Consider the following 20,636-nt stretch of genomic DNA (forward strand, 5'->3'; position numbering starts at 1 on the left):
TGTATAAAGAAAGAAAAAAAAACCACGGTTAGGTGGTATATACAATTATGGACGGGCTGCCGAGTGCCGACACAGAGGTAGCCACAGCCGTGAACTACCGCACTGTACTGTGTCTGCTGCTAATATATAGACTGGTTGATAAAGAGATAGTATACTCGTAACTAGTATGTATGTATAAAGAAAGAAAAAAAAACCACGGTTAGGTGGTATATACAATTATGGACGGGCTGCCGAGTGCCGACACAGAGGTAGCCACAGCCGTGAACTACCGCACTGTACTGTGTCTGCTGCTAATATATAGACTGGTTGATAAAGAGATAGTATACTCGTAACTAGTATGTATGTATAAAGAAAGAAAAAAAAACCACGGTTAGGTGGTATATACAATTATGGACGGGCTGCCGAGTGCCGACACAGAGGTAGCCACAGCCGTGAACTACCGCACTGTACTGTGTCTGCTGCTAATATATAGACTGGTTGATAAAGAGATAGTATACTCGTAACTAGTATGTATGTATAAAGAAAGAAAAAAAAACCACGGTTAGGTGGTATATACAATTATGGACGGGCTGCCGAGTGCCGACACAGAGGTAGCCACAGCCGTGAACTACCGCACTGTACTGTGTCTGCTGCTAATATATAGACTGGTTGATAAAGAGATAGTATACTCGTAACTAGTATGTATGTATAAAGAAAGAAAAAAAAACCATGGTTAGGTGGTATATACAATTATGGACGGGCTGCCGAGTGCCGACACAGAGGTAGCCACAGCCGTGAACTACCGCACTGTACTGTGTCTGCTGCTAATATATAGACTGGTTGATAAAGAGATAGTATACTCGTAACTAGTATGTATGTATAAAGAAAGAAAAAAAAACCACGGTTAGGTGGTATATACAATTATGGACGGGCTGCCGAGTGCCGACACAGAGGTAGCCACAGCCATGAACTACCGCACTGTACTGTGTCTGCTGCTAATATATAGACTGGTTGATAAAGAGATAGTATACTCGTAACTAGTATGTATGTATAAAGAAAGAAAAAAAAACCACGGTTAGGTGGTATATACAATTATGGACGGGCTGCCGAGTGCCGACACAGAGGTAGCCACAGCCGTGAACTACCGCACTGTACTGTGTCTGCTGCTAATATATAGACTGGTTGATAAAGAGATAGTATACTCGTAACTAGTATGTATGTATAAAGAAAGAAAAAAAAACCACGGTTAGGTGGTATATACAATTATGGACGGGCTGCCGAGTGCCGACACAGAGGTAGCCACAGCCGTGAACTACCGCACTGTACTGTGTCTGCTGCTAATATATAGACTGGTTGATAAAGAGATAGTATACTCGTAACTAGTATGTATGTATAAAGAAAGAAAAAAAAACCACGGTTAGGTGGTATATACAATTATGGACGGGCTGCCGAGTGCCGACACAGAGGTAGCCACAGCCGTGAACTACCGCACTGTACTGTGTCTGCTGCTAATATATAGACTGGTTGATAAAGAGATAGTATACTCGTAACTAGTATGTATGTATAAAGAAAGAAAAAAAAACCACGGTTAGGTGGTATATACAATTATGGACGGGCTGCCGAGTGCCGACACAGAGGTAGCCACAGCCGTGAACTACCGCACTGTACTGTGTCTGCTGCTAATATAGACTGGTTGATAAAGAGATAGTATACTACTAATATTATATATACTGGTGGTCAGGTCACTGGTCACTAGTCACACTGGCAGTGGCACTCCTGCAGCAAAAGTGTGCACTGTTTAATTTTAATATAATATTATATACTCCTGGCTCCTGCTATAACCTATAACTGGCACTGCAGTGCTCCCCAGTCTCCCCCACAATTATAAGCTGTGTGAGCTGAGCACAGTCAGATATATATATACATTGATGCAGCACACTGGGCTGAGCAGTGCACACAGATATGGTATGTGACTGAGTCACTGTGTGTATCGTTTTTTTCAGGCAGAGAACGGATATATTAAATAAAACAAACAACTGCACTGTATGGTGGTCACTGTGGTCGTCAGTCACTAAACTCTGCACTCTCTTCTACAGTATCACAGCCTCAGGTCAATCTCTTTCTCTCTCTCTCAACCCTAATCTAAATGGAGAGGACGCCAGCCACGTCCTCTCCCTATGAATCTCAATGCACGTGTGAAAATGGCGGCGACGCGCGGCTCCTTATATAGAATCCGAGTCTCGCGATAGAATCCGAGCCTCGCGAGAATCCGACAGCGTCATGATGACGTTCGGGCGCGCTCAGGTTAACCGAGCAAGGCGGGAAGATCCGAGTCGCTCGGACCCGTGAAAAAAAACATGAAGTTCGTGCGGGTTCGGATTCAGAGAAACCGAACCCGCTCATCTCTAGTATTCATATAACTATAGGTATACTGTACTTTGTAATATATATTGAATCCATATCCTTTTAATAGCAAATATATACTTCAATGAGCTTTGGAACTCAGATAATGTGTGGGTGTATTGTTTTCTCTTATGGGATACAGTGTTTTGCGATGTACAGTGCACTTTTATCGTATATGGTAATAAGATGCGCCTGGCGTCTGCAATATATATAAGAGCGGGCATTTTAAAGATTTGTGAGAAATCAATTTAGCATTCTTAGATGGGAGCTGGTCCGCGATATCACATTCTTAATGATGCACTGTACATTATAAACGCGACTCAGTGGTCGATCAGCTTGTGATGGACGCATCCTAAAGCTTTGAAAATCATCATATCCGTGTGTATTGTTGTGTTATTAGTAATACGCTGATATGAAATTCAAGGGACAATGCGTTTCTCATAATATTTAAGATGCAAAAATGTATTTTTATTGTTGCAAAACAAGGTTCAAATAAGTCATATTGTGTTTGATTCAGATTGGATTGTTTATCTGTTTAAGTAGGTTTAAAAGTATATTTAAAAGTTGCTGCAAAGCCTTGATATAGTTTTTATTTTTAACTCAGGCCTAAAATAACGTCTGGTGCTTTTATGATGTGTGATTTCTTTGTGACAAAGGAAGCCGCATTGTCTGTCCTCCATTTTGGACTAACCACATGGCCTGTCCACCATTTTGTGTAACCCTCATGGATGTGGAAGGGGGAGGAGCAGCGGCCATTTTGGGAAGGTCATTTTCTAAATGGCTGATTTTCACTGCTCAGAATAATCAGCTTTCCTTGGTCACATCAAACACCATTTATGAGTTACTAATGCATTTATTTAACCCATGCCATAGTCAATTACAAATAGTTTCAATTGGGCCTAGTGTAAGAATTACACACAGATATAAACAAAGTTTTTTTTCTTTTACCTCTAGGATTCAGTTAACTCTGCTTGCTAGTTTAGGATAGCCATTGAAATGTTAATTAACCTGTCCCACTACCCTCTTGAACAGGCATATGAACCTCTGTTGATATGCAAATTAGAAGCACTGAATGGGTAAGGTGTCTCATAGGAGACCAGTGAATGGTATATTATATATAATATTATTATAATTATGTGTGTGTTTATATCAGTGTATGTTCTGCAGGATAGCTATCCAATCTGAATCATATCATTTAAATTATTGATCATTGCTAGAGTCATTATAGATCTGTGTGAAATAGGATACATTTGTTGCTATATAGTTAAAACTAAAATAAATGTTTAAGGAAGTAAGTGTAAAGCATAAATGCAGTCTGGCCTAGTTGTAAAGGTTTATACAGAAAAAACTGTGTGTTGTGTTAAGTGAGCGATTATAGTTAGTATTGCTCACTTTTATAGAAGCTGTGTGATTTGTTTTATTGCGGACGCAGGGTTTTGTACACGTGTCTCGGACAAAGTAAAGGACTGCGCACGCAGCGTAAGAGACACGCACGGTCGCGTGTCTGTGCAAAGTGCGTAAGAATGCGGGCGCTGAGTACAAATTATACAATAGTGTCATTTAGTTCAAAGGTGGGATAGTAGACATTTAATACAATAGCACACAACTATCAGATTTCAAAAGCAGGTTACTCTAAATTTAGTTTAAAAAAACTGTATTGCCTCTGGGGTAAAGCTGCCTATCTGAATGAAAATATTTTCTGTACAGAAAAACCAAAGTGTATTTGAGTGAGTGAAAGCGGAGCGAGTGGAACTGAACCCAGAAACTGAAGTGGTCTGAAGTGGTAACACCGGGTTAGTAGAGGCTCGACGGCGTAGGGTTCGCAACCTTGCGTGATTAGAACTGATGTGGTCTGAAGTGGTCTTAGTGATCCCATACAACTAAGTGCTGAAGTGGTCTGGAGTGGTCTAGGCTAAGTGGTCTACAGCAATCGTAGGGCATATAGATAACTAGTATCTATAGGCTGTGCTATTGCATCACATGTCCGTTTGTTCTGCACAGCGCAACGTGATATTATTGTGTTATATGCGCTGTGGAAGAGCATACGCAGACGTGATTGTATAGACAAAGGGGTTTTTCTTTGACAACGTCGGGAAATCTCTCTGGTGGGCTTCACTGGAAAGGGTGAAGGATAGTTATCTAATTTCTCTGTTTTTCACCCTGCAAACAATTCCAGTTGAAAGATACCGAAAAGGAATTTTTCGCTTCCTCTCTCAGGAAAATATTTCAAACAGAACTTCCACCGAAAGAAATTACGGTGTTGTAAGGTCTGATAGGAACCCTAAGTTGGGTACATTGCCTTCGCTATCAACAGTGTATGGTAGTACTGGCCAGCGTGGGCAAGAGTAGGTGGAAGCGCTCAGAGAACTTTCACCATCGCCTTATATTGAGTATTTTGGTGTTTGTGGGAAAAGGCCCACAATTATGGGAGCCAGTTGCTCAAGTAAGGGACGTTTAACCAGGGTTTAGGTTGAAGAGCCGCGGCCCAGGGGGTCAGCGAAGTTTAAAGGAAAAAGTATTATGTGTGGGAAATAGGGTCCACACGCTGAAGACTTTTTGTCTGAATGGGAATGTATGACTGACAAAGATAGGGTACCATTCCCTAAAGTGGGCAGCTTTGAACCAGAGGTATTGCAGAACTTAAGGATAAGAATATGTCTGATAAAATCCCGAAAACAAAGGGTCAGACATACAAATTGTTTAAACCTGTGACAGCAAGAGGCGTTGGTGAGTTTGATCCTAAGGTATTGCAGGTGGTATGTTTAACCAAAGTCATATAAGACAAGAATGGAAATATAAGAACTGTTTGAACATGTAGCAACAATAAATAAGTAGGAAGAAAAAAAAAAGAGAATGCAAGTACACCGCCTTATGTAGATGTGGAAGCAGTTACGGCCAGCATACAAACTATAGAAAATAATAAACATTTGAAAAATATGACTGTAACCCATATATGTACTAATGAATGTTGAAGTTTTATTTAGGAGGAGAAGGTGACCTGATTGTTTTCAGCCATTTCTCATGCACCCAGAGGAGTATCCAACCGGTAAAAGAAGAGCAGTAGCCTGTGGGGAAGTGGCTGAGACCAGTGGAACAGGTAAGTATGGTATCATTCGTGTACATATAAAGTAAACAAAAAAATCAAGAAAGTAATGTCAGAAATGGAGAAAAACCTGTCCGCACATTAATATTTGCCAGTAGGAAAGCGGACAGAGACAAGGTAACCCCCGGGTATTTCTTTCAGTTTACCATATAAGAAGTATTCATCCTAGTAATGCCCCTAGTCAAGATGAGCTTGGAAATGTTTGTTGAACCATGTACAGACCCTTAATACGGGATGAGAAGGATTGAATGAAATACTTTGCATGACCTAGAAGCTTGTTAAAAAAATTTTTGTTTTTGTCTCTTGCAGAAATAGAAAACTCTCCATCTGGATAAGATCACTGGTAAATACTAATTCGGCAAATGGGAGGTGGCTGTCTCTGTGCAAATGGACTGAATGTCAGGGTGCAGACTTCTTTGCAAAATTGGAAAGGGGTCACAGTAGCTAATTTTAGATAGTGTGCTATTGAACATCACCAGAATAGTGCTAGGCGCAGAGAACAACAGTTGGAGAGGTTGAGGATGGTAAGTATACTGGCACATACAGGAAAGACCCATCAGTCCAAACCCCAGATCCGTAATGGTCAATAATATGTTACACTTGTAGGAAGGAAGGGCATTTTGCCAGAGATTGTAGGAGTAGTAGGACACATAGTCAATATAGATCCCCTCAGTGGCGTAACTACTGCCCCCGCAGTCCTCGCGGTGGCTTGGGGGCGAGGGGCTGCGGGGGCGCCACTGACTTAGAACAGATTGACATGCGGACGAGCGTCCGCATGTCAATCTGCGGTCTCCTCTCCCTCCCTGCTGTGTTGGAGGGACACGGAGCGCACATCGCGCGTCTCTCCTGTGTCCCTCCCTGGCTCTCCCCCGGCCGGTCTAAGGAAGTGCCGTTCGTGAGCTCTGATTGGCTCACGAACCGGCACTTCCTTTAGACCAGCGGGGGAGAGCCAGGGAGGGACACAGGAGAGACGCGCGATGTGCGCTCCGTGTCCCTCCAACACATGGGATGGGGGGAGTGGGCGGGGGAGCAGGCACTGGGGGCATATACCTGGCACTGTGGGGGGGAGATCTGGCACTTGGGGCATATACCTGGCACTGTGGGGGGCAGATCTGGCACTGGAGGCATATACCTGGCACTGTGGGGGGAGGATCTAGCACTGGGGGCATATACCTGGCACTGTGGGGGCAGATCTGGCACTGGGGGGCATATACCTGGCACTGTGGGGGGAAGATCTGGCACTGGGGGCATATACCTGGCACTGTGGGGGCAGATCTGGCACTGGGGGCATATACCTGGCACTGTGGGGGCAGATCTGGCACTGGGGGCATATACCTGGCACTGTGGGGGCAGATCTGGCACTGGGGGCATATACCTGGCACTGTGGGGGGCAGATCTGGCACTGGGGGCATATACCTGGCACTGTGGGGGGAAGATCTGGCACTGGGGGCATATACCTGGCACTGTGGGGGAATATCTGGCACTGGGGGCATATACCTGGCACTGTGGGGGAATATTTGGCACTGGGGGGAGCAGGCACTGAGGGGGCATATGTGGCACTGGGTGGGGGGGGGTATATGTAACACTGGGGGCATGTACCTGGCACTGTGGGGGAATATCTGGCACTAGGGGCATATACCTGGCACTGTGGGGGAATATCTGGCACTGGGGGCATATGTGGCACTGGGAGCATGGCCCTAGCAACAAGCACTACCCCCTAGCAACGAGCATGACACCCAGTGCATGAAACCCCTGGCAACGAGCATGACACCCTGAGCATGAAAACCCCTGGCACCGTGCATGGAACCAAGAGCATGAAACCCCTGGCAACGAGCAGGTAATTTAAAAGTTATTAGAAGCCTTACTGTAGAACTTAATGTGTAATGGGCATTACAGTGTGTGGCATAATGTATCACGGACATTGCGGTGTGTGTCATAATGTATCAGGCATTACGGTGTGTTGTATACTATATCACGGGCATTGTGGTATGTGGTATAATGTCTCAGGATCATTGTGGTGTGTGTCATACTGTGTCACAGACATTGTATGTGCTATAATGTATCAGGGGCATTGCAGTGTGTAGCATAATGTATAACGGGCATTGCGATTCCTGTCATAATGTGTCACAGGCATTACGGTGTGTGGCATAATGTGTCTGGGGCATTACAGTGTGTGCATATTGTGTCATGTGCATTATTGTGTGTGGAATAATGTCTAAGGGCCATTGCAGTATGTGGAATAATGTATACTGGGCATTACTATAAGGAGGAAAAATGACAAATAATGTAAGGGGCATGAATCAGGATTATTTTTCTTTCCTGTGGTGGCCAACTAGATGGATAGTATACTTGACGACACAGATGCAGGTACAGCAGTGGCCTTCCGTACCGTACTGCTATATATACTGGTGGTCACTGTGTCAGCAAACTGCAATACTAAAATGCACCACAGGTATAGAATGTAGATGGATAGTATACTTGACGACACAGAGGTAGGTACAGCAGTGGCCTTCCGTACCGTACTGCTATATATACTGGTGGTCACTGTGTCAGCAAACTGCAAAACTAAAATGCGCCACAGGTATAGAATGTAGATGGATAGTATACTTGACGACACAGAGGTAGGTACAGCAGTGGCCTTCCGTACCGTACTGCTATATATACTGGTGGTCACTGTGTCAGCAAACTGCACAACTGAAATGCACCACAGGTATAGAATCTAGATGGATAGTATACTTGACGACACAGAGGTAGGTACAGCAGTGGCCTTCCGTACCGTACTGCTATATATACTGGTGGTCACTGTGTCAGCAAACTGCACAACTGAAATGCACCACAGGTATAGAATCTAGATGGATAGTATACTTGACGACACAGAGGTAGGAACAGCAGTGGCCTACCGTACTGCTATATATGCTGGTGGTCACTGTGTCAGCAAACTGCAAAACTAAAATGCACCACAGGTATAGAATGTAGATGGATAGTATACTTGACGACACAGAGGTAGGTACAGCAGTGGCCTTCCGTACTGTACTGCTATATATGCTGGTGGTCACTGTGTCAGCAAACTGCAAAACTAAAATGCACCACAGGTATAGAATGTAGATGGATAGTATACTTGACGACACAGAGGTAGGTACAGCAGTGGCCTTCCGTACCGTACTGCTATATATACTGGTGGTCACTGTGGCAGCAAACTGCACAACTGAAATGCACCGCAGGTATAGAATCTAGATGGATAGTATACTTGACGACACAGAGGTAGGTACAGCAGTGGCCTTCCGTACTGTACTGCTATATATATACTGGTGGTCACTGTGTCAGCAAACTGCAAAACTAAAATGCACCACAGGTATAGAATGTAGATGGATAGTATACTTGACGACACAGAGGTAGGTACAGCAGTGGCCTACTGTACCGTAATGCTATATATTATATACTGGTGGTCAGCAAACTGTGCAAAACTGAAATGCACCACAGGTATGGATGGATAGTATACTTGACGACACAGAGGTAGGTACAGCAGTGGCCTACTGTACCGTAATGCTATATATTATATACTGGTGGTCAGCAAACTGTGCAAAACTGAAATGCACCACAGGTATGGATGGATAGTATACTTGACGACACAGAGGTAGGTACAGCAGTGGCCTTTTGTACCTTACTCCTGTATATTATATACTGGTGGTCAGCAAAATTATGCACTGTACTCCTACTATATACTGTCTACAATGCAGCGCAGATATGGAGTGTTTTTCAGGCAGACAACGTATACTGGTGGTCACTGGTCAGCAAAACTCTGCACTGTACTCCTCCTATATAATATTATACTGGTGGTCCCCAGTCCCCACAATAAAGCAGCACACTGAGCACAGATATGGAGTGTTTTTCAGACAGACAACGTATACTGGTGGTCACTGTCAGCAAAACTCTGCACTGTACTCCTGCTATATAATACAGCTGCTCCCCAGTCCCCACAATTAAGCAGTGTGAGCACAGATATATGCAGCACACTGAGCACAGATAAGGAGCGTTTTTTTCATGCAGAGAACGGATAAAACTGGTGGTCACTGATCAGCAAAACTCTGCACTGTACTCCTCCTATATTAATATACAGCTGCTCCCCAGTCCCCACAATTAAGCAATAAGTAAAGCAAGCACAAATATTTGCATCAACAATACACGGAGAGGACGCCAGCCACGTCCTCTCCCTAACATTTCCTATGCACAAGTGAAAATGGCGGCGACGCGCAGCTGCTTATATAGAATCCGAATCTCGCGAGAATCCGACAGCGGGATGATGACGTTCGGGCGCGCTCGGGTTAACCGAGCCATACGGGAGAATCCGAGTATGCCTCGGACCCGTGTAAAAAGGGTGAAGTTCGGGGGGGTTCGGTTTCCGAGAAACCGAACCCGCTCATCACTACCAACTTTGGGTGTAATTCAGAGTTGATTGCAGCAGCAAATTTGTTAGCAGTTGGGCAAAACCATGTGCACTGCAGGGGGGGGGGGGGGGGGGGGGGCAGATATAACATGTGCAGAGAGAGTTAGATTTGGGTGTAATGCAGTTGTCAGGGAACAGGGGTAAATTACCCTAAACGGTGTAAAAATGAAATTCCTGGGGGTAAAGGACGGTCATGCTGTCGAGACACAGCCCCGTCCAACACCGGCCTGCTCACGATGTGACGTGCTGATGTCACAACTTACTCCCTCCTGCCCGCCCTGCGCTGTGCTCCTGGCCACCCTGTGCTGTGTTCCTACACAGTATCTCAGAAATGCCATATAAACAGTGATAACCAGTATGTATGCACAATAATATATGATTTCCTTCCTTTCAAATCAAGGGGGTAACATCGGCGTATCTAAATATATTTTGGCGTAAAAGGTAAATAAAAGTTCCCTGACCCCTGGTGTAATGTGTTTAAAAAGAAATCTAAATTGCAGTGTAAAAATAAAGCAGCCAGTATTTACCCTGCACAGAAACAAAATAACCCACCCAAATGTAACTCTCTCTGCATGTTTTATCTGCCACACCTGCCAGGGGCGGATCCAGGGGAAAATGACAGGGGGGGCACCATGGAAGGGGCAAGTACATTTGTGTGCACCTTCAGCGTATGCGCTTCCAGAAAAGGGGTGTGTTCCCACCAGGGCCAGATTAAGGTTTGTGGGGGCCCTGGATAACAAACTCGCGGGATGCTGAGTATATATATTATTGTGTGATATAATAATTAGTATGTCTAGCCAGGTACCTCAACACATCGCCAACTGCAGCTGCTGGGGGCAGTAGCGATAGGAGCATCTGGGCGGCGCCACACAATGCAGAGCCGCCAGCTGCCAGCCAGAGCCTCACTCACTGTTACGGCGCCTCTGAGGAAGGATCTGAGCGTGAAAATGGCGCCGCCTAAACTCTCGGCTACTGCACGTCACAGAAATCCCAGCGGCTGCGGTGGTGAGAACAGTTGAAATCCCGCGAGAGCAGTGCTTAAAGTGGTACAAGAGAGGTGGTGGAACTCACCCCCCAGCCACGCCCTCATTGAAGCTACACCCTAGCCCCTCCCCTTCATGTCCACCTGGCGGGCATTCTTAATAAGAAAAGATTATTTGCTCAGTGTGTGAAACACATACTGGGTACCACACACTGGATGCCACACACACACACACACACACACACACACACACACACACACACACACTGGATGCCCCACCCCCCACACAGAGTGTGACACACACACACTGGATGCCACATACATAAAGGACACACACACTACAGACACTGGGTGCCACACACACACACACACACACACACACACACACACACACACACACACACATACTTGATGCCTCCCACACACACACTGGATGTCACATACTTACAGACACACACACACTACACACACTGGGTGCCACACACACACACTGGATGCCACATACAGACACACACACACTGGGTGCCACACACACACACACACACACACACACACACACACACACACACTGGGTGCCACCACACACACACACACACACACACACACACACACACACACACACTGGGTGACACACACACACACACACACACACACACACACACACTGGGTGACACATACATACAGACACACACACACACACTGGGTGCCACACACACACACACACACACACACTGGGTGCCTCCCCCACCTCACACACACTGGGTGCCTCTCCCACCCCACACACACTGGGTGCCACACACACACACACACACACTTGATGCCTCACCCACCCCACACATACTGGGTGCCTCACACACATACTGATTGCCTGCACAACCTTACTGAAGACCACCCGTGGCTAGTGAGTCCGCTGCACTGCAGTACAAAACTCACTCACAGGTAGAAGCTGTCCGCCTACCTCACTGATCTCGGGCTGCTCGGTGTTCTGCTTCATGTGGCCGGACTCAGTAGAGACAGACGCACTGCTGTCTCATGCCCGGCACCGCAGCTACTGGAGGCAATGGAGGGGGACTGGAGGAGGCGGCCTGTAGCAGCGGCGGCGCACACCAGAGTTATGAGAGAGACGCTGGCCTCCTCCTTCAGACGGCCGCAGCTTCCGCCTGCCTGCAGTGCCTGAACAAGGTGGGCCGGCGGAGGCGGAACGGAGGCAAGCGCTGGCTAGCCACGGATGTGTACTTGTGAAATCGGAGACACAGCGCTGCGGAATCATGCTGTACTCCGATTTCACTAGTCACAAACGACAGGGGGGGGCACGGGCCCGAGTGCCCCCCCCCCCTCCCCCCTGATCCGCCACTGACACCTGCAGTGCACATTGGGGGTAATTCCAAGTTGATCGCAGCAGGAATTCTGTTAGCAACTGGGCAAAACCATGTGTACTGCAGGGGAGGCAGATATAACATGTGCAGAGAGAGTTAGATTTGGGTGGGGTGTGTTCAATCTGCAATCTAATTTGCAGTGTAAAAATAAAGCAGCCAGTATTTACCCTGCACAGAAATAAAATAACCCACCCAAATCTAACTCTCTCTGCACATGTTATATCTGCCACACCTGCAGTGCACATGGTTTTGCCCAACTGCTAAAAAAATTCCTGCTACGATCAACTTGGGATTACCCCCATTGTTTTGCCCAACTGCTAACAAATTTGCTGTTGCGATCAACTCTGAATTACCCCCTTTGCCCCTGGCCCTTTATGTTTAGTATATGTATCTAAGCTCTATATCACGTCATTATACCATGTTCTTTATGAATAAAAACATCCTAAGTTAAGTGAATCCAGAACTTTCAATAGAGCATCCTCAAGAATTTAACTAGAAATAAAAAGCTTTCATAGGACGCTATGAGGTTGGACTCGGCCATTTGGCTCAACGGCTGCATCACATTATGGGACTGATTCAGAGGTGGAATCAGTTGAGAGAACGCACGTTAGTAGTGATAATCGGCAAGTACACTCCTTACTGTGCATGGCATATGCATTTTTGTATGACATTGCTATTACTTGGTAATAGCTGGGAGGTGACCTAAAGTCTGTACAATAAGAGGAGATGTCAGGTGTGTCATGGGTGTGTTTCAAATGAAGGCTGCAATCTCATTCTCAGCACAGCAGTCCAATTGACCATATCTTTAGAAAGTTTCAAAGGGGCTGTGTGCCAGACAGAGGCTGTTTGATTAGTCAATGCTGTGACTGATGGTGCGTCCATGATGGAGAGAATGGATCCACCAGCGCAATTAAGCATTGTTCGGATAAGCAAAGTATGGTAGTAGTGCACCAGAGGAATGCTTAAACTCCTATTGGCACATTTTTTAACTTGAGAATCGGTGAGAAATTGCAGCCACGCGTGATCTGTGTGCAACTCTGAATAGGGCCCTATATGAGGCAGATATGGTAATACACATTGAGGCAAAATATGTTCCATACCTGGTTGTGCAGCATGTTGCCAGATCACATATGTCCCTAAATAATATTATTCATTACAACCAGATTTTCTATTCTATCCATAAGATTCCAGTCCATTTAACTGAACATAATGATTGCCTGCACATGTTGCAACATTAGACTGACTGAAGATATCTGTGCGTCTGTTACCACCTGATTTAAAAAATCGCTTGAAATATTGAAGTTAGTGAGTTTAACGATTTCATCATTTTAAAAAATACATTTCCACATTCATCATAATAATCTAATTAGATACAACATATGTAGTTATTTGACATAGTTAATTATACATTTTGCATTGATATGTTTGTAGTGACATGGATTTCGTATTTTATGTTCTGAAAATTCAAAGGCATACTAAGCTCCCGTTTTACACTGATAAAAATGAAAAGGTTTATCTGTAATAACCTCAAAATAGACAAAAGGATTATTGTGCTATCTGTAACTTCCCTGTTGAATAAAATACATTAATTTTCAACATAACAGTTCTCCAAATTTTTGGTACATTATTCTTACTACGGTGTGACAAGATATATTGTATAGCATTTTATATGAATTAAAAAAATACAACAGGAAATGAACACTTAGAAAAGAGAAGGCACTATCCAATCACTTTGACAATAAAACAGTTCTGGACATATACTTACTTACGACACCATTCTTATTTATGTAAGCTGCTAAGAGTATTCCTTGTTGAATTTATTTTACTCACGTTACATAAGAATGATGGGCGTAGCCAGCATCGTATGTATAATAAAGTGGCTGCATGTTCCATGGGTGTGACACTAGGGGAACCTTCCCTATGGGTTTCCCCATCTATGGAAAGAATAATTACATTTCATATGTGCTTGGGCCAAAGACAGAGTTGAGGCATGCTCCCTCCCTCTGTTTGTTTTGGCTGTTGCAAAGAACAATGACTCATTTGAATATTGTTGATCTGTAAAGTTAATGTTCCATTAATGGCTGAGCCCCAGGGCCCACCGGGGCTCTTCCGCAGCTTGCAGCAGATATATGCAGTTGGTGTCATAGATGGAGATGGAAGCTGTTGTAAGTGCTGTGTAAACAATGTGCTCCCTTTATCGGATATTTCCAGATTATACCATACATATGGCGTTACTTATTATCAGTAGCCTGGGAATGATTATGTTTTTTTTAGATCTCACCTGCACAGCATGTGAATGAACTAATTGCTAAGTATGCTTTTTCCCATATGGAAAGCAAAGTACTGTTGTGCATTCTCATGATAAGAACAGACAGACATGATCAAGTTGTAAACTTAAGTGCTTACAATATCTAACTGAGCATCATTAAAAGTGATAACATTTAAGTGAAACAAGTTTATTTAATGGATTTATAGACATGAAGATGGATTAGGCGAGCACGATACCTGGTTCTTGTCAGGGCTGGATTAGGTGCTGTGAGGGGTGTATTTGTGTGAAGTAGGAGGGGGCGACTCTGTATGGGGCCAATGAGAGTTAAACGGTCAACCTGTCCCATTACAACAAACATTAACCTTATGCATTGCGGCCATGCAATCGCGGGAAAGGTACCCACTTCCCATAGACATACTGTAACATCAGCAGATCATGGGTGCAACTATACATAGCTAAGAGCAGCTAGTCTTACACATACTGCATGCGAATGTGTGTACGCATCACGTGTAAGATAAAAAAGGACACATCTGTACTTTTACTTAATACTTGAAGTGAATAAATACTTAATTTTAATTATAGCCCCATGTATTTTCACACTTTCAGCAGCTCCAGTCCTTGTCCCTTGTAGAAGGGGGTGAGGAGGGGGCAAATCTTCACTGACTGGCTGGCAAGGCAAGGAAGGGGCCGGCGTTGCAGCTGCCGCACTGACTGGCTACCTGGTGCTGCACTAGGGATGGCCATTGGTGGGATAACCGTTGATTGTTACCATCGATGGTTTTATCCACTGATGGTCAGGACATGCCAGGCTGCTGGCCAATCAGAACTGGGGATGGAATTTTGTGGATGCGTCTGGGCCGGAGCTACACACCGGGGGGTTTGAACCATCGATGTTGAGAACCATGGTAAAACTATCAGACACCGGATGTCAGACATTGATATTTTGCATACGTCAATGGCCAAATGCTATGCTGCACACAGTTACAGTGACACTATTGTCACTGTCTAATAAGGACAGCCGATCTAGTGGAGGGGATAGAGCCACAGCGTCATACAGCATCCAATAAAGATGTCTCATGCAAGCAAATCTGGTGAGGGGGTTCCAAGAGAGAGGGGGTTAGCAAACATTTTTTAGCGAGATCCCGCTGCTGTAATGTGCGGTGGGTGTCTAGCTAATTTGGCTGAGCGAGATCATCACCGGCAATTGAAATCCACCTTTAGCCTGAAGGCAGTATTATACAATATTTTGAATAATTTTGTGCATGAAACAAAGTATGTGTACATAATATACACAAAATTAATTTATGTTCCATATACACCTTATACACATAGCCTGAAAGTAATTTTATACAATATTTTTACAGAGTGTATGTACATCAGAAAGCAAAGGTGTCACTATCTCAGTCATGCTGAAAAAATTCTGTATTTTTGAATACTCTGTATTTCAGTGTGGTGGATATGGGAGACTCAATCTGCACTAAAATTTATCATCATTTGTAGATCGATTTGTATGTTAGGAAAAGAACCCCAATATTTTATATATATTCAATGCTTTTGACTAACCTTTTTTATTTACTTCTGCATGGTCCTCCCTGCTTTTCTTCCCTATATATTTTTTCATTTGGGCTTGTCTACATCTACATATGCCATACACAACAGTCAGCCTCCTCCACCCCACCATTTATTTTGAAATACTGTATGTCATTTAGTGATTCCCTCCCTCCCTCCCTCCCTCCCTCCCTCTTACATTACTTACTAGAGCACTAGTTCTCGTTTTTCTTTTCCTTTTCCTCCTTTCTTCTCACTACTCTCTTGTCTTCACAAGTGTGGTACTGTGAGGGATGGCTGGAGGCCTGCTGCTGTGCGGGAGAATTTGGGCCTTACCTCATTCCAATCACTCTCATTTTCAGGCCACCTACAAAGCACCAGTCAATGGTCCCAGGACGCAGGTCAGACATGGACCATGCAGGTGGATCAAAATACAGACCCTGCAAACAGTGGTGCCAAGAGATGAGGGGGGGAGGGTACAAATTACCAGGGCCCAGGTCTGGCCAGGCTCTCTACTGCCCTGCCTGCAAGGAAGATAAACATGCTAGGTCTGGATGGGCTCCACTGGGTTCACATGAAGGTCATAATTGGCACACGGCCTCAGAATTTGCACCACCTCAGAGCGCAACTGATGGAAATCCCCCAAAGTAAAGCGGTGGGGATAACTAACAAAACACAGATGTGCTCACAGATAGGGTGGCTAATCCCGGGATCAGGATCAGAGGGATTTAGGCCTAAATTTGGCCGGGATTCAATCCTGGGATTGGAGCTTCCAATCCCGGCGATTTCAGGATTAGAAAGCCCCCTTGTTTATTCAATGCCAGGCACCATTGAGCAACCTCAGGAGGCTCAGACGCTGCCCACCTTCTTCCTCCCAGCTCCCCGTGCTCTGGCTATGCTCACTGCATAGCATGAAGTCAGAGGTCATGCTGCGCAGTGTGCCGCCAGCCACCCGCACTGCCTGGACAGTACCTTGCCGCCCACCGCCTGCAGCAAGTGAACCCGCCCACACTCCCAGAGGATGGTGAGTAGTTCTGTGACCTGGGCGGGTCCAGGAAGGGGGGGGGGCACTGAAGATTTTAATTTTGAAATCCTCAACCTCTTGTCACCTTTATGGGTGAATGGTTACAATCTCAGTACTTTCAAATAAGCACAACAAAATGTCCCACCTATATGGCTGTACTACATTACATTGATCTTTTCCCTAAGTGTACTGAATATTTTAATTTTTAAATCTTCAATCCAATCCTGGGAATGCCAGGATTGATAATTTTTCAATCCCAATACCCGCGATTGAAAAAAAATGCCCGGGATTGGCCTCCCTACTCACAGAGCGTACTCTTGTCACCTTTATGGATGAATGGTTACAATCGCAGTACTTGCAAATAAGCACAACAACACATCCCACCTATATGGCTATACTACATTACATTGACCTTTTCCCTAAGTGTATACCACTGATAAAGCTAATTATTTATCTTGAACCTAAGCAATATACTTATTAAAGACAACATAAGCAATAGGCGCACGAGGTGCCGTAATGGTACGCACTTAGCGTAGCAGATGCTAGGCCGTGGTCGAGACGCACGAGCGGCACGTTCGCTAACGGCTTACGCTTGGTATCGAACACGCTATAGGCGGCCCAAGTACCGTAATGCTACGCTAATAGCGTAGCAGACGCTGTATCGCGAGAGCGGGATACGAGCGGCGCTGACGCTCACTGATTTACACACAGACAACCTTGTAACAACACACTATAAGGGTATGCTTATACTGTAAACTTTAGTACTGTAATATTATCACAATGTAACGCTGATTAACCTTTATGATATGAAAGCTGTTTGAGCGACTGAGACGCTCAAAAACCCTTTATACTAACTAGTGAAACACACACTCCTTGCTAAGGTTCCAACACCTTTACTGATGATATTTAGTACGTAAAAAGGGGAAAACAGATACAGTTCATACACTACAGACCTGACATTAATACCTAAACACAATAACTAAGCAGAATTACAAACACTAGCAAACGATTGCAAATACAAATTTACAGAAAGAGGATAAATGGCAAACACTTATAGGTTAGCTACAAAAGAACAATTGCATACATACAGAGTAACGAAATGGCCACAGAGAAAAACTTACACACGTGGGAATGAATCGCATGCGCTATCTGGAAACCAGCTCTCAGTCATCACGGGGAAAACCTTGTGGAGAGAAGTGAGGCTGGTCTGGCTATGGGGGTCTTTATATACACAACATACTGTACAATACAATGGGCCCTACAATCTCATTGTTCATTGGACACAGGAATGTCTCTCTGCACTATGACAAAAGGTCATAGGTGGGTTTGAAAAAGTGGGCTGTGACTATTTCAAACTGCTCAGATGGGAGGTATCCTCAAGATTCCCGCCGCATGGATAATGAACCGCAAATACAGTAAATGTCCATAAACTACTCATAGACATAACTATACGCAGGAGCGATTAATCTCTACCTAACCAGCACCGGATTGTTTCTAATAAAATACTCTTCAGTTAGGTACCAGACACCACTGTTCAACCTTTGTCAGACCCTTTGTATCGTGAAAAGAGGAATTCCCAGGTCCCTGAACCATTTACACTAAACATACTTGCAGACATTATTAAGGGGATTAATATCTACAAAACACATTATATTGGTTAAATATGTAGCGATCGAGTCGCTCGCTAGTCGCACACAAACTCTACCGTAAATGCACATCCCCACGCGCAGGCGACGTGGGAGCGTCCCTTACGCAACCTGAGGGGATGCGTACGCACGGGGGAGTGGGTGCACGAGCAGCGGGCATGTGCATTGGGGTTAGTACATAGCGATGAAAATAACGATATTTTTCGACTTTGACAGTCCACCCTTTGGCAGTCACCAATAACTGCCACTTCCTAAACAATTCAAACAGAAAAATATATGTCATCATGTAAATACCTTTTTATGATTGGGTAAAGGGAGGAGAGGAGAAGGTGGGAAAGATATGACCTAGTGAGATAGTAAAGCATGTGTGTATGAATCCATGTCTGAGGGGTCATGTATCATCGTGCCGTACGTGTTTTAAAGCAAGCTTCGAGGTATTGCGAAGTATACATTTGAATCCTTCTTATCCCGTATTAAGGGTCTGTGGATGGGCTGTCAAACTCTACCGAGCTCTTTTCGGATTTTGGTTGCAACAAATGGGGTGCACATTAGTTGATGATACATGAGGGGGGGAGAGTATGTGGATGCTAATATGTGAGAATCACCTGTCGACTATGTGGGATACTACCTGGAGGTTGTAGAGATGAAGATAAGAAACAAGCGTTATAAATGCAGTCGTATAACTATGTGAGTTTTAGTATACAGTCGCCGATTGAGGTCTTGTTGATGTCTTGTCTGATGTACGTGTTGTCTGATGTCTCGCGGTGCTTTTGCTGTAAGTGGTGAACAAAAGCTTTTCCAGTGTCCATAAAATTACAGTCTCTAAAGTATTGGGTTTCCAGTAGATAGTTAAAGTCACTAAAAGTATTGGGTGTCTGTGACATAGTTCATCAATGGTCTGTATAAAAGAGGTTGTCATATTCTTCTTCCAAGTGGATGTCCTTGTACCTTGGAGGAAAACAAAGGAGAAACGGGTGAAAGAAACGGACCGTGGAATCACATTTTCATCACAACATTGTCTCTATCGTTGGGTCGTAAATTAAACCAATTGGTATTACAGTGTCCTTGCTCCTCAGACTCATCACTCTGGTACTACGTTTACACTTCATTAAAGTCCGAACGCATCTAAATATCAGACCAATCAATATGACGACTCCCAGAATACACAAGAGAAATTTCCCTACATCCATGATAATGCCTTGGGCCCATTCTCCTAAACCAGAGAACCAATTTCGTGGGTTCAACCATGACACCCAGCTGGTCAGTTCATTACCCACAGCAGCGAGAGTAAGATTATGCCTCCTTCGAAACTCCCACTTTAATTGCAAAATGTCATCCATCTTTTGGTCTATGACCTCGGCCGGGTCCTCAGTGCTGTTTGTAATATACGTGCAGCACTTTACACCATACTGAGTTGCTAGGGTAACACAATACCCGCCTGTCATTGCTGTGAGGTAATTGAGAATCATCCTATGCTGAACCAGCTCTGTTTTGTAGGCTTGTAGCTCTCTCCCAGTATACCTGAACGTGTCATCATACATTTCTGTGATATTGTCTATCAGGTTCGCAAGTGCGTTTATATACCTAAAGTTTATCACTCCTCTGGCGGTACGAGTGATATCTAACGCAAGTAGGAATTGAATCCCGGTGGATTCATGGATCAGATCAGAGGCAGGATTCTCTGTCCTCTCTATCAGGTGCCTTTTAACAACGTGCTCGTAATGAGTGTGAGTATAAGGAGCTTGGGCACCGCGGTGAATGTCTTTCATTTTGTTATGGGATACAGTCATTACTTCAGGCAGTACCTTTCCAATGTAACATAATGCCTCTGAGTTTGGGGCGAGCCACTTATACGCCTTCCT

At 44.6% G+C, this 20,636-nt stretch overlaps 1 protein-coding gene across 1 annotated transcript in view; it reads right to left on the reverse strand.

Moving 5' to 3' along the window:
- Positions 1 to 14,118, reverse strand: part of WNT10B (Wnt family member 10B) — a 258,906-nt gene extending 244,788 nt beyond the window's left edge. Inside the window, exon 1 of the mRNA XM_063952713.1 lies at positions 14,053 to 14,118. The gene's annotated coding sequence lies outside the window, so the exon portion shown is untranslated. The remainder of the gene's footprint in view (positions 1 to 14,052) is intronic.
- Between the last annotated feature and the right edge of the window lie 6,518 nt (positions 14,119 to 20,636).

Source organism: Pseudophryne corroboree, chromosome 2 (assembly GCF_028390025.1).
Source record: "Pseudophryne corroboree isolate aPseCor3 chromosome 2, aPseCor3.hap2, whole genome shotgun sequence".
NCBI classification, from domain to species: Eukaryota; Metazoa; Chordata; class Amphibia; order Anura; family Myobatrachidae; genus Pseudophryne; species Pseudophryne corroboree.